The sequence below is a fragment of the Chiloscyllium plagiosum genome, unplaced genomic scaffold (assembly GCF_037043375.1).
Source record: "Chiloscyllium plagiosum isolate Xiang-an unplaced genomic scaffold, Cpla_swu_hap1 HiC_scaffold_1, whole genome shotgun sequence".
Taxonomy (NCBI): domain Eukaryota; kingdom Metazoa; phylum Chordata; class Chondrichthyes; order Orectolobiformes; family Hemiscylliidae; genus Chiloscyllium; species Chiloscyllium plagiosum.
Window position 1 is genome coordinate 143,238,489 of NW_028270139.1, and position 27,901 is coordinate 143,266,389.

The following is a 27,901-nucleotide window of genomic DNA, read 5'->3' on the forward strand; positions in this document are numbered from 1 at the left end:
CCTACAGTACCATCTTTTATCACATTCTCAGCCTCAAAGTAGTGGTTGCTTCACAAACACCATATTCACTGATGATGTGCTAAATTGGCAATTTGCTTTTTGCTGCTGAGCTTATAATCTTCCTACAGCTATGCTTTCCCTTGGTAACCAAAACCTCATTTGTAGATGTATTCCTTCCTGACAGATTGCTCAGGGTGTGGAGTGCTTTGGAGGCCGTGATATCATTGAGTCTTAATCTTCTGAATTATAGTTACCTGGTCTGTTCTTATTCCCTTCCTGCCACTTCATGCAGCTTTGGCATAATAATGAAGGTATTTTCTTCAAGAAACATGTTTGCAGCCAAAGGATGAATTGCAATGTGACTTCCATTGAAAATTTCATAATTACACTAAGATGTCAGGTTAACATGGTTCAAATATGTGATAATCATACAATAACAGAAATAGACTAGCAAATTCAAAAGGTAACAGCGTGGTTGGGATATTTATAAGAAGAAATCTTGAATAAAGTTATATTAAAATTACAGATCAATACAACATCCCATGTTATAGATAATTACATGCATATAAATGTCATGATTTTAAGTATTTCACTGAGGACCCAAAAGTCTTATGAGGTTGGATATAGTTATACCTCATAGAGGTTTATAAACTCATGAGCATCCTGGATAGGGTGAATAGCCAAGGTTTTTTCCTTGAGGTGGGGGGAGTCCAAAACTAGAGGGCGTAGGTTTAGGGTGAGAAGAAAAAGATTTAAAAGGGACCTAAGGGGCAATGTTTTCACACAGAGGGTGGTACGTGTATGGGATGAGCTGCCAGAGGAAGTGGTGGAGGCTGGTACAATTGCAACATTTAAAAGGAATCTGGATGAGTATATGAATAGGAAGGGTTCACGGAGATATGGCAAACTGCTGGCAAATGAGATTAGATTAATTTAGGATTTCTGATTGTCATAGGCGGGTTGGAGTAAAAGGTTTGTTTCCGTGCTGTACAGCTCTATGACTTTTGAGAAGTCTTGACTTCACTGGGCTTGATGGTGGTAATCCGTTCTGAAATTGAGTAGTCTGCCTAGACGAGTTAGTTCAAGTGCTAATTCTTGTTTGTGTGGTTTAAAATGTTGAGGCTTTCACCACTGTCAGGGTGTAATTGCTTAACATTATAGCAAGGGGTGCCTGTTCCTGTCCACTCAGGTCCACCAGCGTGGCATTCCATTCAGGAGCATTTACCTGCATAATGTTTACATGCCATGGTATCTGACTCTGTCAGCAAAGATGTGAGCAATCCATAGGACAGAAATCTCTTGTACTTTGAACTTAGTCAATTTCTTAACTACATCAGAATGATCAACAATGCCAGACATCTTTGAAAATATTGTTGTACTAAGGTTGAGGTTGTGCACAGCTTGTTGGTGTTTCTGCAAAAGGATGTTCACAGCCTTGATCAGACAGTGGGCTGTCAATCATCCTGACAGGCAAATAGGCCTTTGATGTCTGATAATCACTTAGTTGTAGGCTGCTGCACAGTCTTAGCTCAGTGACCAGTCAGGATGATGGGATGGCATTGTCCTTTGTTGTTGATTGTTGCTTTGGGCTGGATTTGCCAGTTGCTTGCTTCATTTGACATGGAACACTGGCTAGCTATGACTCCCCTGAAGTCTTGTTTTATCACTGAATGCTGGCTTAATAACAAATCAGTTGAATCCTTTTCAATCAATGGGTTTCTTCGTTTCTCAGTGTTGCTGTGCTCAAGAAGTGTAATATTGTGCTAGTACAGCATTCAGGAACTTGCATAATCAGCAACTCAATCCTGCCTCACTCAACAACCCTATACATTTCTACCAGATCTATGAGGGAGTCTGGATCCATCTCCCCCCATTAGCCCCGATATGTCTCGGGAATTATTTGCATGCACTCAGCCCCTAGTAACACGAAGGAATCTGAATTAATAGAGAACCTGATCAATATAAATCAGTGAAATTCAATTTCACCACCCAGAAGATGGGTGATTTCAGTCAAGTGATTGGTGACCTGGTAGGTAGCAATGTGAGCTGTCAACAGTTAGTGGATTAACCTTATGAGATAAGTAGCATCTATCACTCCTATCTGAAGGATGTTGTGAAACTTGGAACGGTTCAGAAAAGATTTACAAGGATGTTGCCAGGGTTGCAGGATTTGAGCTACAGGGAGAGGCTGAATAGGCTGGGGCTGTTTTCCCTGGAGTATTGGAGGCTGAGAGGTGATCTTATAGAGGTTTACAAAATCATGAGGGGCATGGATAGGATAAATACACAAGGTCTTTTCCCAGGGGCGGGGGAGCCCAGAACTAGAAGGCATACGTTTAGGGTGAGAGGGGAAAGATATAAAAGGTACTAAGGGGCAATGTTTTCATGCAGAGGATGGTACGTGTATGGAATGAGCTGCCAGACGAAGTGGTGGAGGCTGGTGCAATTGCAATGTTTAAAAGACATCTGAATAGGTATATGAATAGGAAGGGTTTAGAGGGATATGGGCTGGGTGCTGGCAGGTGGGACTAGATTGGGTTGGGATATCTGGTCGGGCATGGACGAGTTGGACCGAAGGGTCTGTTTCTGTCCTGTACATCTCTATGACTCTATGACTGTGATTCTCAAACTTTACACCTCCCTCTAGTTATGACAACTAACACAAAACTTACCTTCAAACATGCCTAAATGTTATACTTTTGTTTAGATAACCCATTGTTGAGTCCTTTCATTGATTTTTAATTCTTTATTCATTGCTCTCCCCCTGTTCTGTACCTCACTTGGGCTGCTTGTAATAACATGTGTTTAAAACACTTATTACTGGCTGCTGGGAATCATTGGATTTATGAGGCAGTGACAAGTTATTTTGTTGATAAATGAAGTGAGTTGCCTTCGATGCTTTAGCAGTGTTATTGAAAGCCTCATCCAGTTTGAATTATGTCACTTCTTGTCTACGTTTTCATTCGATGCATGGACTGGTCCTTAGCTCGGGTGGGGAGTGACATCTAAACCTGCAACTGGTTCATTTCTCAGCGGCACAGAATCAATATGCAGACACAACATTCCAAACCCGTCAATCAGCTGAAAACCACCACAGCCAATGTAAGGAGTAACTCCTCTGGTATTGGGGCGTTTGTATTGCAATAAACTGCTTCCACTTAATCTGGCTAGAATTGTTAGCATTGTGCAAGCAGCCATCCCACTACAAATTCAATCCAATTTTTACATTGAGCAGACTATGGCTCAGTTCCCAAACCTGTGCTGGTGTCCTGCTGCCCTTCAGTCTGCTTCCAGGTCAGTTGGAATAATGTGCAAATCTCAATGTGTTGTTACTAGCGCACCACCTTGGAAACATAATCAGACTTAATTTAAATAGAACAGCCCTGTTTCTTGAACAAAACTGAATAAATTGCTGCAGCAAGACACTCTTGCTTTTATTCCTGATGAAGGGCTTTTGCCCGAAACGTCGATTTTGCTGCTCGTCTGATGCTGCCTGAATTGCTGTGCTCTTCCAGCACCACTGATCCAGAATCTGGTTTCCAGCATCTGCAGTCATTGTTTTTAACTCTTTCTTCTGTGTTTGTCCAAGTTCAAAGGGGGAGGGTGGTTGCTGGACAGATTACAATTCCGTTAATGCAGTGTATTCACTGGCAGCCCCTAAGGAACTGATAGTCAATATGACAGGTTGACGACTGTATCTCTCCCCACAGGTGCTGCATTTCTTGTTTTTTTTTCAGAATTCCAGTGTTCACAGCATTTTACTTTTATCTGAAACGTGTCTGATTCAGTTTTCCAGTCAGTGCGATGGTATCGAACATGATGTCCCCATTATTCTAACTAGCCTGAAGGCAGATTCAAGGGAAGTGGGACCAAAGCAGATCAGGGGATTTGTACCTAATTTGTTATCAATACCAAATCGCTTTATACAAGATGATCTTTATAAATCTGAGCCCTTCAAAGAATTAGGAAGCATTAACACAAACTGCACAGTTAAGGTCTCTAAAAGTCAAACATAAGTGGTACTCAAACAGAACATTTGCCTGGTGTTAGGGACAACAGCAGATTAATCACCCACATAAATTGAAATATTGACGCTGATTTTCAGATGGGCTGCGGTACAAATTTCCATTGATTTATCGATTAAGCAACAGAAAAACAATTGCCATAATTATTGACGAAATTGTTGTAGTCCATTACTGATTCAGTCACCATTAATAGCCAACAAAACCGATAGGTGATGTATTGACCATCACAAATCTGTTAGGTCCTAAGCTTCAGACCAAACTACAACAGTTACTGCTGTGTTACTATTGTAAGACTAGTCTGAGATTGCAGTACCTGGTTTATGCACCACAAACGAAAGGTGCAGGATCAGACTGTCGTTTTATTAATTGTAAAGGGACCAAACTTATTAAGAAACCCCTTAATATTACTGATTAGTTTTATATCACATATTAGAGATGTTGAACTCAACTTGCTTCACCTTCCAACTCCAATTACAATCTCACCCCTTTTTAGGTAGAACAACATTTTATTTCTCCACCTTCAGACATTTTGCATCAGTTCCTTTAGTCAAGCCATTTGAGTCCAGTGACAAGACTGACATTGAACTTGTGGTGTGGAAAACTGCTCACTTGTATTCAGTGTATAGGGTTGTTAAGAAGGCATACAGTATGTTAGCTTTTATTGTTAGAGGGACTGAGTTTCGGAACTGAGGTTATGCTGCAGCTGTACAAAACTCTGGTACGGCCACATTTGGAGTATTGCATTATAGGAAGGATGTGGAAGCTTTGGAAAGGGTTCAGAGGAGATTTACTAGGATGTTGTCTGGTGTGGGAGGGAAGGTCTAACGAGGAAAGGCTGAGGGTCTTGAGGCTGTTTTTGTTAGAAGAAAGTTGAGAGATGATTTAATTGAGACATATAAGATAATCAGAGGATTAGGTCGGTTGGACAGTGTGAGCCTTTTTCCTCAGATGGTGATGGCTAGCATGAGGGGACATAGTTTTAAATTGAAGGGTAATAGATATAGGACAGATGTGGGATGTAGTTTCTTTACTCAGAGTAGTAAGGGCGTGGAACGCACTGCCTGCAACTGTAGTAGACTTGCCAACTCTAAGTGCATTCAAACGGTCATTGGATAGGCACATGGACAAGAATGGAATAGTGTAGGTTAGGTGGGCTTCAGATTGGTTCCATGGGTCGGCGCAACATCGAGGGCCAAAGGGCCTGTATTGCCCTGCAATGTTCTCTGGTCAAATCTAATTCCAACCATTGCCGCCCCAGGAGTCTACCGCAATCGTTACCAAAGTCATGGAAAGTTTCATTGGCACCAAGAAGGTAGGATTGAAGCATGAGCAGAGATTGGGTCAACTTAGCCAGTTCTCACAGGAGTGCAAGGAGACTGAGAAGGTATCTCATTGAATCTTATAAAATTCTAACAGGGCTGGACAGATTGAAAGCAAGGATGATATTGCCCACTATCTGGGGTCTGGAATAAGGGATTCCTTTTCTTAGAATATAGGTTAGGGCATTTTGGACTGAGATGAGGAGAAATTGCTTATCTCCAAGGGTGGTGAACCTATGGACCTCTCTACCACATAAGACAGTGGAGGCCAAGTCACTGAATATATTTACGAAATAAATAGATTTCTATCGGGAAAAGGAAATTGGAAAAGAGAAGGAGATACAGGTTCAACCAAGATCATGTTGAATGGGAGAACTCACTCAATGGCTAACTCTTGCTCTTTGTGTTTTCATCAAGTAGCACTTGCTCAGCAAGAGCCTGCTCCATGATGCTCAGTTTGGGTTCCACCAGGGCCACTCAGCTCCTGACCTCATTACAGCTTTGGAGAATACATGGACAACAGAGCTGAATTCCAAAGGTGAGGTGAAAATAATTGCCCCAGTCGTGAAGGCAACATTTGATCAAGTGTAGTACACAAAGAGTCCTAGCAAAAGTGTAGACGATGGAAATTGGGGGAGAATCTGTGCAGGTTGCTGGGGTCCTACCAGAATTGAGAACACAAGGGCACAGATTAAAGTTAATTTGCAAAGAAGCAATGGCATTATGAGGCTGAATGCAGTGCTTGAAGAGTGTGGTGGATGCAATTTTATTGGAGGCATTCATGAGGGAGTTATTGAATATTAGCAAGGTATTTAGAATAATCCTGTAGCTTTGTGGTAATTATCAATGAAATCATCAATTTCTCTGAGGATTAACTGAATGTAAATCCATTCCCCACCTCCCCACCCCAGCCAATACAACTCCCAACTGGCTGTTGTGGTGAGGTTTGAACTTGTGGCTAATGGACATTAATTTGAGCTTCTGGATTGCTAAAGTAAAGCGGAGTGTGGATGCTGGAGATCTGAAACAAACAAAAAGGAGGTGTTGCTGGAGAAACTCCGCAATTAACTTGAAACATTAACTCTGCTTCTCTCTCCATAGAATTTGCCAGACCTGCTGAGTTTCTGCAGCAGTTTCTGATTTTGTTCGCTCACCTGCAAACATCATAACGCTGCTCCTTGGGATTATCTTGGCAGCTACAGCACAAAGTCACTTTCATCCTAAGCTTGTGTGGTAGAGATCCCAACTGTGTTTTTGTAGAACTTGAAACATATTTTGAACATTACAAGAAGATACAGTGTTGAATTTTGCATAAGGTGACATTTTCTACTGCTGGAATCTGTCCATAAGGCTTACAATCAACAGAGCAGTGAGTGTTATGCTGAACCAATGTGGACAAAGGGACAGTCTGTCTGAAAGAATGTGTGTATCAAGAAGGTTTTATTGAGCTAATGTCTGGGATCTATGCTGTTGTATATTTTACATCTCAGAGCTGTGCATTGATTTTTACTTGTCCCACTGGATTTATTGTGTTTCAAAATGTTTACTGCATTTCTTTTACTATTCTCTCATGGGACACAGGAATAATAACCTGGGCCAGCATATAGTGCCCTTAAGGAAGTAGTGGTGACCTCCCTTCTTGGATTGCTTCTGTCCACAGGCTATAGGTAGAACACAGGGAGGGAGGGAGTTCCAGGATTTTGACCCAGTGATGGTGAAGGAACAGCGATATATTTCCAAGTTAGGATGGCAAGTGGCTTGGAGGGGAACTTGCAGGTGGTAATGCTCCCATGTATCTTTGCTGCTCTTGTCCTTCTAGATGGAAGTGGTCGTGGGTTTGGAAGGCGCTGTCTGAACTTTGGTGGACTTCTGCAGTGCAACTTGGAGATTGTACACGCTGCTACTGCATGTTGGTGATGGAGGGAGTGGATGCTTGTGGATGTGGTGCCAATCAACTGGGCTGTTTTGTCCTGGATGATGTTGAGCTTCTTTAGTGTTGTTGGAGCTGCACCCATCCAGAACAAGGGGGAAATATTCCATCACGCTCCTGACTTGTGCCTGTAGATTTGGAGAGTCCGGAGGTGAGTTACTCGCTGCAGTATTCCTAGCTTCTGACTGGCTCTTGTCCAACAACCACAGCCATTTAAAATAAAACAAAGAACTCTGGATGTTGGAGATCTGAAGCAAAAGCAGAACTTGCTAGTGAAACTCAGCAGGTCTGGCAGCATCTGTGGAACGAAAACAGAGTTAACATTTCGAGTCCAGAAGGGTCACTGGGCCCGAAACATTAACTCTGCTTTTTGTTCATGGATGCTACCAGACCTGCTGAATTTCTCCAGCAATTTCCATTTCTAAACAGCATCCACCTTCCTATGTGCCAAGCAAGTCTCAAACGTCCAGCTTAATGGCTTTAATTTTCCTCCGTCCAAACCTGGGCTTAACCACTCAAACATAGTGAACACCAACAGACTTGCATAATCAAAGACAGAACAACTGATCACTACAGAAGGACCAAGAAACGGTAATGTGATCCAACAAATCCATTCCTTCTTCAGCTACTTTGGCATTGCAAGCAGCCTGTATTATAACAAATCAAACTCCATAAACTGCTGAGGAATGTTTGTACAGGGTTTGACTCTGCTGCCTTCTTTTCCACACACACTGAAAACTTCTGAAGATCATTAACTTAGTGCTTTTTTAACTGGCTGTCTTTCTTGGCATGGAATTTCATGAGGCGCATGACTGTGCAAGTTGGCCAGCACATAACACCAAAACCAAATAATGTTTAATCTCTAAACAGACCAGTTTGATTTTATGATCTTCCACAGATTGGCTGGTTTTCTTACACTGGATCACAGGTGATTCTTCCTGAAGTATCCACGAGGTGACCTGTGTTCTATTTCATTCCTTAGATGGTCAACTAGGTTGATCTTGTGCAAGGTCCGTTTGGCCTACATGTGGTATATCTGAGGCCAGCATTCCTATAAGTGCCCTTTGAAATTGTAGTGTTCCACACAGTAACAAGAGTTAGGCTATCCCCCTCCCATACTGTTCTGTTTGTAAAATCTTCGGTAGTGTTCTGTTTTAACTTGTGATTAATCACTCTACCTTAATTAGTTTATAGTTTTTGATTGTTACTTTTTGGTTAGACCCTCACCATGTGGCTCTTACACCTATCATGTTATTTCAGCCATTTGGTTTGTCTCCAGCACCATCTTGTTTTTGATTTTTTTTTCTCTCATTATCTCTCTGCCTTCATTAATTGGATCATGGTTATCCCTTCACTTGCTATTCAGCTGTTGACACTTTTCTCACCATCTGACACTCTTGATCACCTGCACTTGTTATTCAGCCTGTTGACTCTCCACTCACACCATTTGTACTTATCTGTTGATACTCTTAATTACCTGGAATTATCTTGCCATTCTCTCCCTGCCTATATATTCTGCGCCTGTGCGCCTCCTTCCACTTCACCTGGTCAAAGACCGGCACTCCAAATCCTGTTGGACTATAACCTGGTGTCGTGTGACTTCTGACTTTGTCGGCCCTAGTCCAACACCGGCATCTCCACATCATCCCCTCCCACCTCATCAAGCCTGATCTGTGATTAGTTCAGATTGTAGCTGATCTTGATCTTAACTCTCTTTGATCCCTCTATGTCCCCAGAGCATTAAGCTGGACCTTTGATCCCCGAACAGCATTTGACTTTTGCAAAGGATTTCCGAACTTGGTATGAAAATCCATGCTGACTCCAGCACACGCAAGGACATCACTGAATGAAAGACAACAAAATTGAGTGTTTAATGTAAATCTTTGACCCCATCAGCCTGGATTTTGTGCTCAAGATAGAGGTAACTTGGATATGAAACATCCAGTGTACTAAACAGTTTCTTCATAGTCTGCGCTGTTTACTGTACCGTTCTTACCAAAGACTGCTGACTGTGTGTGTGTGTGTGTGTGTGTGTGTAAACACACTATGCTTTGCAAACCTTGTAGTGTACGGAGCTCGAAGCTGTGACCCACAATCAGTTCACATATTCCATCCAGTTTAAAAATTGATTTCTGATCTTCCAGAATACAGAGGCGTCAGCCATGAAAAACAACAGGTCGTCTACCACCAAAAGGTAAGTGTTCTCTTTACAGCTGAATAGATCTGTACTGACTTTCAGTTGGAGTTATTCAGGCACAGCAGATAGTGTCATGTGCTTGAACAGACCTGTCCTTTCCTTGGAACACTGAACAATTTTTAATTTCTTTTGAGCCGTTTATGTAAATCAGACCTGCTGAACACATTTGTTTGACTGTGGGCAACAAGGTTCTGGTTTCTAAGAATGAGCTGGGCTCGGTAGATCCAGTATCAATCAGCAACATTCGGGCAATAGTGATAATTATGTCATAAAGTTTAGGTTGTCCATTGAGAATAGAACGGGCAATCCAGCAACAACTGCTTTCCTGATGAAGGGCTTATGCCCAAAACATTGATTCTCCTGCTCCTCGGACGGTGCCTGACCGGCTGTGTTTTTCCAGCACCACACTCTTCGACTGCAACAACGACAGTCAAGGTAGGTTCCTGCAAAGGTTGAAAGCTGGAGCAAACAAATCAAGAATTCCCTGCCAAAGGAGACAGACGTTAAAATGATACTCATTGGATTTCAGAAGAATAAGGGTGATCTTATAGAAACATGTAAAATTATGAAGGGAATCGATGAGATAGAAGTGGGGAGGTTGTTTCTACTGGTGGGTGAAACTACAAATAGAGGGCATAGCCCCCAAATTAGGGGGAGCCGGTTTAGGACTGAGTTGAGGAGGAACTTCTTCACCCAGAGGGTTGCGAATCTGGAATTCCCTGCCCACTGAAGCAGTTGAGGCTGCTTCATTGAATGTTTTTAGAACAAATATTTTTGAACAGTAAGGGGATTAAGAGTTACGGTGAGAGAGTGGGTAGGTGGAGCTGAGTCCACAAAAAATGGGGGTTTAGATTAGAGTGGTGCTGGAAAAGCACAGCAGGTCAGGCAGCATCCAAAGAGCAGGAAAATCAACGTTTCATGCAAAAGCCCTTCATCAGGAATGAAGGCAGGGACCCTCCGGGGTGGAGAGATAAATGGGAGGGGGGGTGGGGCTGGGGAGAAGGTAGCTGAGAGTGCGATAGGTGGATGGAGGTGGGGATGAAGGTGATAGGTCAGAGAGGAGGGTGGAGTGGATAGATGGGAAGGGAGATTGGCAGGTAGGACAGGTCATGAAGATGGTGCTGAGCTTGAAGGTTGAAACTGGGATAAGAGGAAATGAGGAAACTGGTGAAGTCCACATTGATGCCCTGGGGTTGAAGTGTTCCGAGGCGGAAAATGAGGGGTTCTTTCTCCAGGTGTCGGGTGGTGAGGGAGCGGCGGTGGAGGTGGTCCAGGACCTCCATGTCCTTGGCAGAGTGGGAGGGGGAGTTGAAATGTTGGGCCACAGGGCAGTGTGGTTGATTGGTGCGGGTGTCCCAGCGATGTTCCCTAAAGCGCTCTGCTAGGAGGCGTCCAGTCTCCCTAACGTAGAGGAGACCACATTGGGAGCAACGGATACAATAAATGACATTGGTGGATGTGCAGGTGAAACTTTAATTGATATGGAAGGCTGCTCTGGAGCCTTGGATGGAGGTGAGGGGGGAGGTGTGGGTGCAGGTTTTGCAGGTGGCAAAGGAAGGTACCAGGAGGGGAAGGTGGGTTATTGGAGGGTGTGAACCTGACCAGGTAGTCACGGAGGGAACGGTCTTTGCGGAAAGGGGTGGGGAGGGAAATATATCCCTGGTGGTGGGGTCCATTTAGAGGTGGCGGAAATGTCGGCGGATGATGCGGTTTATGCGAAGGTGGGTAGGGTGGAAGGTGAGGACCAGGGGGGTTCTGTCCTTGTTACGGTTGGAGGGGTGGGGTTTGAGGGCGGAGGGGCAAGATGTGGATGAGATGCGTTGGAGGGCATCTTTAACCACGTGGGAAGGGAAGTTGCGGTCTTTAAAGAAGGAGGCCATCTGGTGTGTTCTGTGGTGGAACTGGAACTAGTCCTGGGAGCAGATACGGCAGAGGCGGAGGAATTGGGAATACAGGATAGCATTTTTGTGGGAGGTAGGGTGGGAAGAGGTGTAATCCAAGTAGCTGTGGGAGTCGGTGGGTTTTTAAAAAAGGTCAATGTCAAGTCGGTCATCATTGATGGACATAGGTCCATGAAGGGGAGGGAGGTGTCAGAGATGGTCCAGGTGAATTTAAGGTCGGAGTGGAATTGGTGTTGGTGAATTGATGAACTGCTCAATCTCCTCTTGGAAGCATGAGGTGGTTCTGATGCAGTCATCAATGTAGCGGAGGAAGAGGTGGGGAGTGGTGCCGGTGTAACTATGGAAGATGGACTGTTCTATGTAGCCGACAAAGAGACCGGCATAGCTGGGGCCCATGCGGGTGCCCATGGCTACCCCTTTGGTCTGGAGGAAGTGGGAGGAATAGAAGGAGAAATTGTTAAGGGTGAGGACCAGTTCAGCCAAATGAATGAGTGCGTCGGTGGAAGGGTACTGTTGGGGATGTCGGGAGAGGAAGAAATGGAGGGCTTGGAGGCCCTGGTCATGGCGGATGGAGGTGTAGTGGGATTGAATGTCCATGGTGAAAATGGGGCCAGGGAAATAGAAGTCTTGGAGGTGGAGGGCGTGGGTGTCTCGAATGTATGTGGGGAATTCCTGGACTAGGGGGGGATAGGATAGTATCGAGGTAGGTGGAGATGAGTTTGGGGCAGGAGCAGGCTGAGACAACGGGTTGGCCGGGGTGATCAGGCTTGTGGATCTTGGGAAGGAGGTAGAACCGGGCAGTGCGGGGTTCCTGGACTACGAGGTTGGAAGCTGTGGGTGGGAGATCTCCTGAGGTGATGAGGTTCTGTATGGTCTGGGCGATGTTGGTTTGGTGATGGGGGAGTGGGGTCATGGTCGAGGGGGTGGTAGGAGGAGGTGTCTTCAAGTTGGCGTCTGGCTTCAGCGGTGTAGAGGTCAGTACGCCAAACTACCACCGCACCACCTTTATCGGCTGGTTTGATGGTGAGGTTGGGATTGGAGCAGAGGGAGTGGAGGGCTGTGTGTTGTGAGGGTGAGAGGTTGGAGTGGGGGAGGGGGGTAGACAGGTTGCGGTGGTTAATTTCTTGACGGCAGTTGGAAATTGAGATTGAGGGCGGGTAATAGGCCAGCGCGGGGTGTCCAGGTGGATGGAGTGTGTTGGCAAGAAGATCAGCCATGATCTTATTGAATGGCGGAGCAGGCTCGAGGGCTGGATGGCCTCCTGCTGCTGTGCTTATCATCTTATGATGCATAAAAATGATGCTTGTGACAGTCTTAAGATAATAGACAATAGGTGCAGGAGTAGGCCATTCTGCCCTTCGAGCCTGCACCACTATTCAATATGATCATGGACCATCATCCTTAATCAGTATCCTGTTCCTGCCTTAACTCCATAACCCTTGATTCCACTTTCCTTGAGAGCTCTATCCAACTCTTTCTTAAATGAATCTAGAGACTGAGCCTCCACTGCCCTCTGGGGCGGAGCATTCCACACAGCCACCACTCTCTGGGTGAAGAAGTTTCTCCTCATCTCTGTCCTAAATGGTCTACCCCGTATTTTTAAGCTGTGTCCTCTGGTTTGGCACTCACCCATCAGCGGAAACATGTCTCCTGCCTCCAGAGTGTCCAATCCTTTCATAATCTTATGTCTCAATCAGATCCCCTCTCAGTCTTCTAAACTCAAGGGTATACAAGCCCAGTCGCTCCAGCCTTTCAGCATAAGGTAGTCCCGCCATTCCAGGAATTGACCTCGTGAACCTATGCTGTATTCCCTCAATAGCCAGAATATCTTTCCTCAAATTTGGAGACCAGAACTGCATACAATACTCCAGGTGTGGTCCAGAATGAGACCCAATATAAACTCCCAAGGGAATTTGGAAGAAGCATATAAGAGAAGCAAAGAGAGTGAGAAGAGACTGGCTAACATAAAATCATGGAGAGATGTAGAAATCATTAAAAGGCTCATTAAAAAGGAGAACTGTAGTCAATTAGGAACCAGAAAGGAGACTTGCGCATGCAAAGCACTTCGACACGCAAAGGGTCATGTAGGCTTGGAACACTCTTCCAAAAGTGGCAGTGGATGCTGGATCAGTTGTTAATTTTAAATCTGAGATAGATACATTTTTGTTAATCAAAGGTACTAAAGGATATAGGCCAGGGGATATGGAGTTAGGCCACAGATCAGCCATTGAATGGTGGAATAGACATGAAGGGCTGAATGGCCTACTCCTGTTCCTGTGTTCCTATAAGAAGTGGACGTGAAATTAATACTTTGCTGAGGCAAAGATTAGATTAGATTAGATTAGATTACGTTACAGTGTGGAAACAGGCCCTTCGGCCCAACAAGTCCACACCGACCCGCCGAAGCGCAACCCACCCATTCCCCTACATTTACCCCTTACCTATCACTACAGGCAATTTAGCATGGCCAATTCACCTAACCTGCACATTTTTGGACTGTGGGAGGAAACCCACGCAGACACGGGGAGAATTTGCAAACTCCACACAGTCAGTCGCCTGAGGCGGGAATTGAACCCGGGTCTCTGGCGCTGTGAGGCAGCAGTGCTAACCACTGTGCCACCGTGCTGCCCACGATCCTGCCTAGGTCATAGCCTGATTGGTTAGATCCACATCCACAAATATCCACTCCCACTGCCACTGACACTGAGTAGCAGCAATATGTACCATCTAGAAAATACAATTCATCAAGGCTCCTTGGACAGCACTTCCAAACACGGCCACTACCATCTTGAAGGATAAGGACAGCAGATAAGGACACCACCTGCAAGTTCCTCTCCAAGCCACCTTACGAATGAATTTTTAAAAAGTAGGTCCGACCTTCAACTATAAAATTAATGAGGAAGGTATATTGCATAGATTTTCTGTACTTAGTGGACAAAGTACCAGGACTGGATGAGAATGCTGTGAGAATGGAAGCTGTCAAGGCACTGGCCATAATATTTTAATCCTCCTTAGACAGAGTGGTGGCGCTAGAGAGCTGGAGAATTGCAACTGCTCCACGCTCCTTCAACAAAAAATAAAGCTCCACGACTCCAGGCTAATCCGTTCAATGCCATGGTGAGGAACCTTCTAGAAAAAAATAGTTTGGGACAAAGTTAATAATTATTGAGAAAATGTGTCATTTTAAAAAGAAAAAGCATGGAGTTGTGAGGCCAAACTGTGTTTAACTAACTTGCTTGTGTCTTTTTGATGAGATAATAGTGAGGGTTGATGAAAGTTTGCTATTGGTATTTGTGTACCTGGACATCCAAAAAACATTTGATAAAGTGCTGCACAATAGACTTGGGAACAAAGTTAGTGCTTATGGAATAAAAAGGATCAAAGTTAGCTGAGTGACAGGAAATTACAGCCTGAATTTTCATAGTATCTCGCCATCTTTGCAAAAATGGTCTGGAGGCCATTGGAATCCAGAAGCTGCGTCCATAAATCTGGCAGCAGACATTTTCGAGGGTAGGGGCCAGAGGGAAATATGGGAGAAAGAGGGTGCATTCCAAATTGTACTTGCGTGGTTCACAGAGGGCCACTGCTGTATAAAACATAAGCTATTCCCAATCCATTAGCTTGAAGTGGGGAACCTAACATGCACAGATTAGACCGGATAGAAGCATATCTACAAGGAGTTGCTTAAAATCATAGAATCCCTACAGCATGGAAGCAGGCCATTCAGCCCATCAAGCCCTCACTGACCCTCCAAAGAGCATCCATCCTGTGCCGCCCCCACCCCCACCCCCACCCCCAACCATCCTATCCGCATAACCCCACATTTCCCATGGCTAACCCACCTAGCCTGCACATCACTGGACATTGTGGCAATTTTGCATGGCCAATCCGCTTAGCCTGGACATGTTCAGAATAGGGGAGAAAATCAGAGCACCATGTGGGCATGGGTAGAACAGGCAAACTCCACACAGACAGTCGCCCAACGGTGGAATTGAACTCTGCACTGTGAGGCAGCAGTTCTAATTCACTGCCACCATCCCACGCATTGTGCTTAGATAGGTGTGTTATGCTTTTGGAGAGGTAAAGTATACTTTTGATGACCTTTTGAAATTATTATAACTAGACATGAATGTGTATATAAAGAGGAGAAATACATTGGATCTGTTAATGGGAGTTGTCAAAGGGAACTGTCAAGTCATTCAAAACTCAAATGCTTTAAATATGTGAAAGCAAAAATCATTTTAACACTGTTTAAAATAAAATCAGTGCTTGCTGTTTCGCTGTATCTAATGCTCAAGGATTATTGATGCTGGGTGACTGCTGCATGACTGACTTTAAAAGTTACAGTGGAGTCCCTTTCAGTTCATAGTTTGATGGACAGTTCCAAATAGTTGGAAACTTAAATTCCAATATGAAAACCAAATGGTGGAGAAACCCCAGGTCTGCCAGCATCTGTGGAGAGGGAAACAGAGTTCACATTTTGAGATTGCTTGGAATCTTCTCTAGAACTCTGAAACTTGGTTTTTCCCGCAGCAGCTTCAGTGTTTGTTTCATATTTCCAGAATCCAACGTATTTTGCTTTTATATGAATTCCAATGCTTTTTAAAAAAATTGAATCAGAAGGATTATATTGACTGTTATGTTCCCTGTTTCAAGGTAATGAAAATTAGACATGACTGGAGATAACTTTTATTTTGTATGGACACCATGGAGTGAAAATTCAAGCTAGGGTAGCAATTTGGTATTTTAGTTTTTTTTAAACAGAGGGCGATTAATACTGGAATTCCCTAGGGATCAGCGTGAGGACCTCTATCATCTTCATATGTATGATGGTCTGCAGAACACAAATTCAAAATGTGCAGATCGCATAAATTTTGGAAATATTGTAAACTCTGAGGAAGATAATGTCAACATTCAAAAGGTCATAGACAGGTTGGTAGAATGGGCAGAGAAGTGTGAAGTGGTTCATTTTTGTGGGAGATTGCAGAGGGAAAAGGTTTGTATGTGTTTGAGAGGGAGCAGAAAAGTTTCAGAAGAATGGTTTCAGGGATGTGGAATATCAAAACGTTGGCAAAGTGGGAAGAGTTGAGAACCACAAGGCACAGATTTAAGGCAAACACATCAATAGTGACCTGAGGAGAGATGTTTTCACACAGCTACTGCTCAGCACGGTGTAATGCTTGAGAGAATGGTGAAGGCAGGATTCGTTGAGGCTTTCAGTGGTGATTTGTGGCATTGGGCTGAATTTTCCAAGTTACTCACAACTCTAGCCAGCTGACTTCTCCCTGCCGTTCTATGTCACGGCTTCCAGTGACCTTTGAAAATGGTTCCGGGTTAAGCTGACCTTTCCAAGTGTGAGGTCATCAGCAAGGTCCAACATGGCAACTCCTTATTCCTTCACCCTCCAGGCATCCTGTTAGTTATGATCGCTTCTGTTGAATTGAATATGAGTAGGAGTTAGCTTGACCTCTTGAGCCTGCTTCGCTATTCAATGTGATCATGGCTGATCATTGAGCTAAATACTCTAATCACACCCTCCCCATATATCTTGATCTCTAGTCATAAGAGTTATATCTACATCCTTATTGAAAACACAGCATGTTTTGGCCTCAGTGGCAGTGTATTCCACAAGCTCACCACTAGGTGAAGAAATTCTCCTCACCTCAGTCCCTTATCACTAAACAATGACTCCTGGACTCCTCCAGAATCAAGACCATCCCTCCTATATCTAGCCTGTCTAGTCCTGTCACAATTTTATTGGTTTCTGAGGGCCACCAGATTCTTTTAAACCACAGCGAATACAATCCTAACCAACTCAATCTCTCCTCAAACGTCAGGCCTGTCATCCCAGGCATCAGTTTGGCAAACCTTTGCTTCACTCCTTCTATATTAAAATCAGATAAGGAGACCAAAACTGCACACCAAATTCCAGGTTTGGCCTCACCAATGTCCTGCATAATTACAGCAAGGTATCCTTGTTCCTGGACTCAAATTCTCTCGCTGTGACAATCCGTTTACCTTCTTTACTGATGAAGGGCTCCGGCCTGAAATGCCAATTTTTTTCCTGCTCCTTGGATGCTGCCTGACCGGCTGTGCTTTTCCAGCAACACACACTCGACTCTGATCTCCAGCATCTGCAGACCTCACTTTTTCCATACCTCCTTTTACTGCCTGCTGCGCCTACATGCTTACTTTCTGTCTCTAGTACATAAGGACACCCAGGTCTTGTTGAAGATTCCTGCTTCTCAAGATAACAACCATTCAAACAATCCCCTGCCGCCTTAATTTTGCTACCAAAGTGGATAACCTCACATGTATTCACATCGTACTTCATCTACTTGCCCATTCACTGAGCCTGTCCAAATCACACTGCGACATCTCTGCATCCTCCTCACACCTCACCCTTCCACCCAGTTTTGTGTCACCTGCCTTGAGATATTACATTTAGTTCTCTCGTCATTAATCATTGTGAATAGCTGGGATCCAGTGACCGGTGCCTGCGGTACATCATGAGTCACTGCCTACCAATCAAAAAAGACCCATTTGTTTTTACTCTTTGTTTCCTGCCTGATAACAATTCTCTATCCATCTCAATATACCACCCCAAACCCAGTGCTTTAATTTCTTATGTGGGACAGAACAGCAACTCTCAGAAGCTTTGACAACTAACTAGAAGCTCATCTTCCGCCTCGGAACACTTCAACCCCAGGGCATCAATGTGGACTTCAACAGTTTCCTCATTTCCCCTTCCCCCTCCTAACCCTAGTTCCAAACTTCCAGCTCAGCACTGTCCCCATGACTTGTCCGGACTTGTCCTACCTGCCTATCTCCTTTTCCACCTATCCACTCCACCATCTCCTCCCTGACCTATCACCTTCATCCCCTCCCCCACTTACCCATTGTACTCTATGCTACTCTCTCCCCACCCCCACCCTCCTCTAGCTTATCTCTCCACACTTCAGGCTCACTGCCTTTATTCCTGATGAAGGGCTTTTGCCCGAAACATCGATTTCGAAGCTCCTTGGATGCTGCCTGAACTGCTGTGCTCTTCCAGCACCACTAATCCAGCAATCTTTCTTTAGCCTTCTCCGCTTTAACTACTTTGTTCTAACGTACAGCAAGAGGTCTTTGTTCCTCTTCCTGTGTGCTGTGTCAAGGTGTGAAAATTCACTTGGTTTCAGTTGCTTTCTGCTCTAATTGTTTCCCCGCAGCACCAGACCACGTGGGTTTGCGCTGCTCCTGGGAATTCAATTATTTGAATTGAAATGTTGTGCAGGAATACAGGGAAAAGGCAGGATGTTGGCATTAAGTAATAGCGGGGGCTCAAAGTCTCCTGCAACATAACAATTCTGGGATTCTCTGGTAAGTGTTGTGGGAAAAAATATCGGGGCACGGGGACACTTTGCAGAGAGGATGGTGGCATCTATCAGCTTGTTGTTTTCACTATTTAATATTTTGATAATTTAAAAGAGTACGTAGCTTCAATTCCATTCCTAAAGGGGTGCTGTACTATTAGAAAGGACACCTCTCAAGTTCCACATCCAAGCAATGCCTTGTTGGCCCACCTAGTTGGATAGAAGAACAATCCCATTATACCATTTTGAACAAGGAATTAAGAAGAAGAAAATATATCAATACAATGAGAAACAAATTATACCTGAAACAAATTATCTGGTTATTATCAAATTGTTTTTAATAGGAGCTTGCTATGTGCAAATTGGCTGTTGTACTTCCCATATTACAGTCACCACCCTTTTAAGGTATTAAATTCTCTATAAGACTCTTTGAGATTCTGAGAGGTTGTACCCACACTCAATACTCCCTTTTCTAGAGGTACATTTCGACAAATATATTTTTTAAAAACCCAGAAAAACATATTGGAGTGAAATATTTCAGATGCAATCTAACAGCTTACCAGTTTACTCTGCATCCTTAAAAATATGAGGTTGTTTTAGATTTCTGCTTGCCCTGGAAATGCTACCAGCAAGTGTTGTCCATCTTGGAGATGGCAGTAGGCCTTCTGTTGCAGTTCCGGTGCTGTAATGGTCAGGGAATCTCTGGATTTCTTTCACCCAGTAAAGAGAAAGGAGGTGTAATTACATCTCCATATTGGAGTGGTTTATCTCCGAGGAAGATCACCGGCAATACCGTGTTTACTCTCTGTGGCCACCACGTTTCTGAGGTGACAACAGTGAGTTTACTTCAGAAAGGACCTCTTTAGTTATAAATTATTTTGAGAGACCCTGAGGTCATGAATGAATGCAAGTAATTCAAGCCACCTTCTCTAAGTCAGAGGGATATTAGAGCAAGTTGTCCAGATAATAACTTAGGAAATCTATCTGCGTTCAGCTCTTTGCTTTAATCTGTTTAGTCAACTTGATCTATAACATTCATGCATTGCCTTTTACATGCCAATTATTGTGAGCCTTTGTGTTCTGAATAATGAATAGAAAACAAAATGGGCAATTTGACAGCTGATGTGAAATGGTTAACTTTGCAAAACTTCACTTTCTATTATTGATTGTTTAAGAGAAGATAAAATAACATGACAAAATAAACTGACCTTAGCACATCTGTGTCCTTCGTGAGCAATAGAAAAATACTTTATTAATATAGTTCTGATGTAACATGCTCTAACTCTGCTTGAGGACAAGTAATCTTTGAACTATTATCATAAACACAGAGTTTTATAAGATTTTAATGTGCTGAAATGCACCTTTTAATTGCAATGAAAACCAAGAATTCATGGTAAATGTCTCTTAACAGACTTACGCATTTAATCCAGTTACATTAGGGAGAGACATTCAAACAGAAACCTACTGAAATGTGATGATCTTTGAACTAGGAGCAGCAAGGAAATGTTTTAATACTTTAAAATAGTTGTAAAGGGCTTCAAAAAGTTTGTATCACCTATAAAAGCATCTATTAAATATTTTGGATAATAGGAAACATTGATCCATGACCCTTGAACCTAAAATTAGGACCAACAGGAGAGAAGTTAAAATATGGAGGTACTATAGCAGACAAATGAGAGCTGGTGTCAGAAAGCAATCAGTGCAGAGATGCAGACAGAAGAGTATGTATGATTTATAGTTCAGACTGTGTATTAACTCATGTTAAATCTAACCAGAAAGCTCAGAGGGGGGAGTTTGGAGTGTTTTTCCATAGATTCCTGAAGGCAGCACAGAGGTTAACAGTAGTTCAGAAGACACATGAGAGACTTACCTTTATCAGTCATGACATGGATTATAAGAGGAGGGAGGTCATATTGGAGCTGTGCAGGACTTTGTTTGTTTAGGCCATAGTTGGAGCACTGTGTGCAGTTCTGGTCACTGCAATATAGGAGCGATGTGATAGCACTGGAGAGGATGCAGAGGGGATTCACCAGGATGTTACCTGGCCTGGAGCAGTTTTGATATGAAGAAACGGTGCAAGATACTTCAAACATTTCATTAATGCTAAAGAATAAGGGGAGGAATTAAATACCATCACATCACCGAAGAACGTGTGGGGCTCAAGGTAGGTAAATTCCCTGATGCTGATGATTTGGAGATGCCAGTGTTGGACTGGGGTATACAAAGTTACAAATCACACAACACCAGGTTATAGTCCAACAGGTTTATTTGAAGCACTAGCTTTTGGAGCGCTGCTCCTTCATCAGGTGGATGAAGGAGCAGCGCTCTGAAAGCTAGTGCTTCCAATTAAACCTGTTGGACTATAACCTGGTGTTGTGTGGTTTGTAACCTGATGCCGATGGTTTGCATCCTAAGATCATAGAAGAAGTAGTTACAGAGGTAGTGGATGCAATTTTCTGAAAATCGATGGATTATGGAGAATTCCAAAGGATTGGGAAAACTGTTAATGTGACACTGCCATTCATAAAGGGAGGGAAGCAAAAAGCGGGTTTCCATAGACTGATTGGCATAACATCCATTGTTGGAAAAGTCTTGGAATCAATTATTAAGGAAGTAAGAGCAGAACAGGTTGTAACGCAGTGTCAGTATGGCCTCATGAAAGGAAAATTGCATCTGACTAATTTATTCGAGTTTTTTTGAAGAAGACTCCGGCAGAGTGGATAGAGGGGGACCAATAGATATTTGTGTTCAGATTTGCAGAATGTATTCGACAAAGTATCTCTCAAAAGTCAGAAGAGCTTACGGTGTTGGAAGTAGCACAAGGAGTGAGAATTGGCTAATGGGCAGGAAGCAGTGAGTGGTGGTTTAAAAGGGGATGTGAGGGAATTAATTTTACCCAGAGGTTGGTGGGAATTTGGAATGCACTGTCTGGGAGAGTAGTTGAGGTGGGAAATCTCACATTTAACAAGTACTTGTATGAGCACTTAGTGTTGTAACACTCAAGGCTAGGGCCTAATGCTGGAAGATGGGACTAGTGTAGATTTAAAGTAGTTTTTGTTAGTGCAGACTTAAAGTCATAGAGATGTACAGTACGGAAACAGGCCCTTTGTTCCAACTTGTTCATGCCAACCAGATATCCCAAATAACCACCTGTCAGCACCCGGCCCATAAAGCTACAAAACCCTCTTATTCCTATGCCTTTCCAGATGCCTTTTAAATGTTGCAATTGTACTAGCCTTCACCACTTCCTCTGGCAGCCCATTCCGCGTATGCACCACCCACTGTGTGGCCAAAGGCCCTCTTCTGAGCTGTGTGGTTCAATGATTCTGACTCATGATTAAATAAAAGATATCAAATTTGAAATTTTATTCTGATTTCATCAGGGGTGGGGTGATTCATAGGGAAATTTGGTTATTTTAGGAAATACTAAATATAGGTTTGTATGTCTGTCTACTAAACTTGGAGCACTCTGTTCATTCTTTAGGATCCTCGATGCATCCATTTAATTACATAGCTGTAAAAGAATTCTTATACATGTCCTGAAAAGAAGTAAGTGGGTTGATGAATCTTTGAAATGAAGCCTAGTTTCCAACTGGAGTAAATTAGTCAGGAAGGTAATCCAATGCATTAAAATAAATTCTTTTCTCTCTCATCTTATTGGTTAAATCTGTGTCCTCTGGTTACACATCCTGCCATCACTGAAAACATTTTCTCACCATTTATTGAGTTGAAATGCTTCATAAATTTGAACAGCTTTATTAAATCTACCCTTGACGTTCTCTTTGATACTTGCGTAACTGAAATCCTTCAGTGCTTTCACCAAACTAGCACATTTTCTTCGTGTCCACCAAAGCCTTTAGGTTAGACCAGGGAAACCCAGTGGATGTGGTCTATCTCGACTTCCAAAAGGCCTTTGATAAGGTGCCACACGGGAGGCTGCTGAGTAAGGTGAGGGCCCATGGTGTTCGAGGTGAGCTACTGGCATGGATTGAGGATTGGCTGTCTGACAGAAGGCAAAGAGTTGGGATAAAAGGTTCTTTTTTGGAATGGCAGCCGGTGACAAGCGGTGTCCCACAGAGTTCAGTGTTAGGGCTGCAGCTGTTAACGTTATATATTAATGATCTGGATGAAGGGACTGGGGGCATTCTAGCGAAGTTTGCCGATGATACGAAGATAGGTGGACAGGCAGGTAGCACTGAGGAGGTGGGAAGGCTGCAGAAGGATCTAGACAGTTTGGGAGAGTGGTCCAGGAAATGGCTGATGAAGTTCAATGTGAGCAAATGCGGGGTCTTGCACTTTGGAAAAAAGAATACAAGCATGGACTACTTTCTAAACGGTGAGAAAATTCATAAAGCCAAAGTACAAAGGGATCTGGGAGTGCTAGTCGAGGATTCTCTAAAGGTAAACATGCAGGTTGAATCCGTGATTAAGAAAGCGAATGCAATGTTGTCTATCTCAAGAGGGTTGGAATATAAAAGCACCGTTGTGTTACTGAGACTTTATAAAGCTCTGGTTAGGCCCCATTTGGAGTACTGTGTCCAGTTTGGGTCCCCACACCTCAGGAAGGACATACTGGCACTGGAGCGTGTCCAGCGGAGATTCACACGGATGATCCCTGGAATGGAAGGTCTAACATACGAGGAACGGCTGAGGATCCTGGCATTGAACTCATTGGAGTTTAGAAGGCTAAGGGGAGATCTAATAGAAACTTACAAGATAATACATGGCTTGGAAAGGGTGAACGCTAAGAAATTGTTCCCATTAGGTGAGGATCCGTGGACACAGCCTTAGAAATAGAGGGGGTCAATTCAGAACAGAAATGCGGAGACGTTTCTTCAGCCAGAGAGTGGTGGGCCTGTGGAATTCATTACCGCGGAGTGCAGTGGAGGCCGGGACGCTAAATGTCTTCAAGGCAGAGATTGATAAATTCTTGATGTCGCAAGGAATTAAGGGCTACGGGGAGAATGCAGGTAAGTGGAGTTGAAATGCCCATCAGCCTGAACACGCACCAGTCAGTTTCGTAACAGTTTCTACCCTACTGTTGTTAGAATACTGAATGGACTCACAAACTCTTAACATTCGCCTGTACCTGTGTTTTTTGTTTTTGCCGCTGTTTTCCTATTATTTACTATCTATGCTACTTAACTCTGTGACCTGCCTGTATTGCTCGCAAGACAAAGCTTTTCACTGTGCCTCGGTACATGTGACAATAAATTCAATTCAATTCAATACCTGTACATGTCCGCATGTTCCCTCTCACTGGTCAGGGAGCAGAGGGGGGAAGATACTTGCCAATGCTGGTAGGCACCAAGTGCAAAACAAACCTCCAGGTTTAGCACAATTGGGGATTAGATGCAATCTTCCTGGGAGCTATAGGTATGGACTCCTGACATACGTTTCCAATATTGAACTGGTGTAGGAGATCTGGAGGAAGAGGATGTGACCTCCTTGTAACTACGGTGGGTGAGGATGCCATTTGCTGATGCCCTCCGGCGAGGGGGTGGAGTCCCGTGTATCTCCATCCACACTCCATCACAAGTGGCAGCATCGGAAGATGAGCCAGGACCCCATCGGATGACTCCGAGCCAGGACCCAGCTGATGGATGTCCAGTGGTGGAGGAGGTGTGGGACCCGTGCAGTGTGACCATCTCCAGGCAACAGAAAAGGATCGTATTGTCAGGATCCTGGGGGACGATGTCCGAGGAGCAGTGAGGGTGAAGTGTATGGACAGGGAGAGATTAACTTTTTAAAGCTGATTTAGGAATATCAACTTAATATTAATTTGTTCAGTATTTTACCATTTGAAGCACTTATTCAGTCATTTATTGATGAGCGCCAGACTGTGGCAACATTATCCACTTCTCATGTACCTAGGTGCGAATGCACATTGCTAACGTTGTGACCCACTGGGAAGATGGATGGGTAGTATTTGTGTGAGCGGGGCTGGCTTATGCTATGGAAGAGAATTTGCAGGCATAGGGTCATATCTCTCCCTTGTCCTTCTCTGTGGTAAAGGTGATCCCAAAGCTCACTCCAGGGGTGCACATTCTTAACATGATGCACTGGTTTAAAACCTCATGGACAGTGTGGAGTAGTGCAACTAATTCCTCTTGTATCCTTGGCAATCTAGCTACATCATGAGCTGAAACTTATTATTATTATTATTATTATTATTATTATTATTATTCCACTCGTTTTTCTTGATGGAATCTTGCTGTGCTTGGTTTACTTACTGCATTTTATCTACAGCGATACATAGTTCATTTTGTTGTTTGTGAAATATCCAGGGATTGGTTGGAATAGATAATGTTCCATTAGTTTGTTCAATTTGCATAAGGGATCTGTGGCTTGACCTCTTTACAGCCAGGCGAAAGTGAGGACTGCAGATGCTGCAGATCAGAGTCCAGATTAGAGTGGTGCTGGAAAAGCACAGTAGGTCAGGCAGCATCTGAGGAGCAGGAAAATTGACGTTTTGGGCAGGAGCCCTTCATCAAGAGTTCAATCAGAATTTCCTGATGAAGGGCTCCTGCTCGAAACGTTGATTTTCCTGCTCCTCGGATGCTGCCTGACCTGCTGTGCTTTTCCAGCACTACTCTAGTCTTGACTCTTTGACCGCTGATATTGCGTGGCTGTAAAGTACTGTCATGACATTTTGTTCAGGCTTAAGGTGTACTTTTCTGACATTGTGTTCCTACTGGGGAATCTCATTCCTTGGGAGTTCACGATAGAAACCCGTGCATGGGTTGCAATTTAATTGTACGTAAGATGGTGTGAACAGGGACTTGTGTTTCTGATCTGCTCAGATTCACCGCTGACACTAACAAATCCAAAAAACCAGTCAAACTGGACTCAAAATTCTAACTCTGTTCCTCTCTCCACAGATGCTGCCAAACCTGCTGAGTTTCACCAGTACTTTCTGTTTTCATTCCAGATATCCAGCAGCTGCAGCATTTTGCTTTTATTTAAGTCAGAAAATGCCGATTTGAATCCTCCGTGTGGACGATAGGCGAGTTTCATCCTGCTTCCTAAACTGGCATTTAAGGAAGTGGGCAGATCAGTTTTTCCTGAAGGAGTTGCCGCTTTGCCCCGAGCTTATTGTTAAAGGGCCTCGTGTCTGCTTTTTGGGATTGTGTGAAAATCATGGGAAAGCATTTCCACAACCTGTCTGCTTTCACAGATCGACTGAAATCAACTGTTTTCAAGAAGGAGCTGGGTATTGTTCTTAGGGCTAAAAGGATCAAAGAGAATGGGGAGAAAGCGGGAACAGGGTCTTGGGTTACATAATCAGTCGTGATCATCATGAATGACAGAGCAGGCTCAAAGGGCTGAATGGCCTACTCCTCTTCCTAGTTTCTATGATTCACTTTAATATGCACACATTCTGCAGTAATCCAAATAAATGATAATCGGAAGGAAATAGTCATAACAAGCAGCGTGTCCATACCAAGCCCAGCATGGAGATAAAGAGGTGATTAATGATGATAGGCCTGTCTCAATGTTCAGTGTCAATGTACATTTCCTTCTATTTGTGAATAAAAATGTTTTTCAAGAAGGGCTCACATGATACCAGATTTGGTCATGTCCTGGATCTTTGAAAGAACTGCAATAATTTAATCTTCTTGAGCATTTTCTTTAGCTCTGTAATATCATTTTAACTGAAATTAAACTTCTTACAGTTCACCTGGAAAGACAGTATTCATTGATTGTGACAAAATGCACACACTGTATTTTTGAATGTGTCCTGGATTAGAGTGTTGTTCGATAGGAGAGAGAGTAGTCTACCCTGACTCTTGCTTTTTAACGTCAAGTTTACACCAAGTCCGGATTAACCCCTTCCACCAGAAGCAGTTCTGAAGACTACGTCATGCCTCCAAAGTGTAATGCTGATCTTTTCTCCTCAACTTGGTTTTGTTTGCCAGTCACTCAATTATTCTTCTGTTCCTGAGCCACTCTGACATGTCAGAACCTAACGGGACTTGGGGCAGGCTTTATGCTGAGGTACGTGACATTGACTTGCTAGCTGTCTGGGATTGCCCTTTAACCTTCAGGATTCAAAGCTGAAAATCCAGGACTTTAATGCAAGGAGCCCAAGATAAAAGAGGCAATGTGTTGTTTGAAAACGAAATAAATTCTCGCAATAATTTTGTTAGTTGGTTAGAAAAGTGAATCAGGGGGAGAAATGGCTGTTTGATTGGCAGTCTGGTGGTTGGGTTGGAGTGGGAGTGGTGTGAAGTGTGGGTCTGGATGTTCCGGAGGGGAGAGGGGGTGGGGTGGGCTAGATGGAGGCAAATGGTCACGTAACCTGTTGGGTGGCCTGGACATCAAACTATCTGGACTGAGAGGGGTTGATAACCTGTCTATCCATTTCCGTAGGGGACTTGGAGTGCAAATTGATGGGAAGCCCTGATGTCATGATAATGTCACTGGACTAGTAACCCAGAAATCCAACTAACTCTCCGAGGGCATGGGTTCAAATCCTTAGCTGACAGCTGGTGAAATTTGAATTCACGAAGTGTCTGGAATAAAACAAAGAAGATTAGTGTAATGGCGACTGTGTAATCATTGCCAGTTGTATGAAATCCCATCTGGCTCACTAGTTCCCTTTTGGGGAAAGAAATCTGCCATCCTTACCTGGTCCAGCCTCCATGTGACTCCAAACCCATAGCAATGCAGTTGACTGTGAAGTGCCCTCTGGGCAATTATGGGTGGGCAATAAATGCTGGTCTGGCCAGCGATGTCCACGTCCCTTGGAAGAACAGAGAGAGAATGTCCTCTAGTGGCTACACTTCCAAACCACTTCACTGCTTTGTTGTGTATTTTTGGGGCATTTGTGAAAGGTGTGAGAGGAAGACAACAACATTATCCAGACTACTATCTCCAAAGGCCTCACACTGATTCAACGCTCACTTTGTAGCGATTGTGAATGTGTACTTAGAATGGACCACGATAAAAATGAACCTTCTGAATAAATTTTAAACCAACTTATTTATATGTGTCATGGCTCACTCCTGGGACTGGTGGGCCTTCAATCTGGGTCTTCCATCTCGGAGGCAGGGATGGTAACACTCTGCCACAAAATTGTAAACTGATATTTACAGGCCTAAGGCCTGCTCTCAGCTGTCCTTAGAGAGGTGGGTTGCTCGCCCAGTTGGAGATGTACCACGCCAGGCCTGC

The 27,901-nt window shown here is 43.7% G+C and overlaps 1 protein-coding gene across 4 annotated transcripts in view; it reads left to right on the forward strand.

The window, feature by feature from the left end:
• The window catches only part of lzts3a (leucine zipper, putative tumor suppressor family member 3a), a 200,491-nt gene that overhangs the window by 20,545 nt on the left and 152,045 nt on the right, over positions 1 to 27,901 (forward strand). Inside the window, exon 2 of one of the 4 annotated variants that reach the window (XM_087991383.1) lies at positions 5,765 to 5,882. The exons of 2 other annotated variants lie outside the window; for them this stretch is intronic. The gene's annotated coding sequence lies outside the window, so the exon portion shown is untranslated. Of the gene's footprint in view, positions 1 to 5,764; positions 5,883 to 9,430; positions 9,469 to 27,901 lie in introns of those variants that run through there. One more of the 4 variants, XM_043702521.2, reaches the window with a different exon arrangement.